Raw genomic sequence first — 739 nt, forward strand, 5'->3', positions numbered from 1 at the left:
AAGCCTCCAACTTGTGTTTGGAAAGTGGCCACCACTCTACCCAAACAGGTGACTCACACATCCATTGTGCAGGGGCAGAGGAAGAGAAGGAGACTGAGGGTGCTGGGATGCAGACTGGGGGGAAGCAGGATTCCAAGACTGTGAAAGAAGGGGTCCCGGAGTGCCAAAAGAAACAGTAGGCTTAGAAGAGAGGAGAGTTCGAAAAGGATGAGAGGAATGAGAACAAGACCATTTAAATGAATGCCACATGTCCTCCTCTGGCAGAGGGGGAAACGGCTTAGTAGAAGAAGAGTTAACATATACAGGTTCCAAGATAGGAGGCAGAGGGAGGGGATCATCACCAGGTTTCTCCTCTTGGGGAGAAAACAAGGAGAGATCAAATTCTTCCTCATCATCAGGAGGGCCAGTAGGGGGGTCGGCTACCCGAGGTAAAGGGAACGGTTCACTATCCATGTTAACTTCTGGCAGTTGAAGAGGATCACCAGACTGAAAAGGAAGTAAAGCAACACGAATAAGAGCCCAGTCAGTCCAAACAGAAATAGGAAGTAAAACACCATCTCTAATGAGTTGGTGGAGAGTGGTGGCAACTCTATCCCAGTCTAACAGGTCCATCTAGATGTGTATAAGAGACAGGAGATGGGGTTTCACCATATTGGCCAGTATGGTCTTGAACTCCTGACCTCAGGTGATCTACCTTCCTCGGTCTCCCAAAGTGCCAGGATTACAGGCATGAGCCACC

This window comes from Mandrillus leucophaeus, unplaced genomic scaffold (genome assembly GCF_000951045.1).
Source record: "Mandrillus leucophaeus isolate KB7577 unplaced genomic scaffold, Mleu.le_1.0 Scaffold767, whole genome shotgun sequence".
Classification (NCBI taxonomy): Eukaryota; Metazoa; Chordata; class Mammalia; order Primates; family Cercopithecidae; genus Mandrillus; species Mandrillus leucophaeus.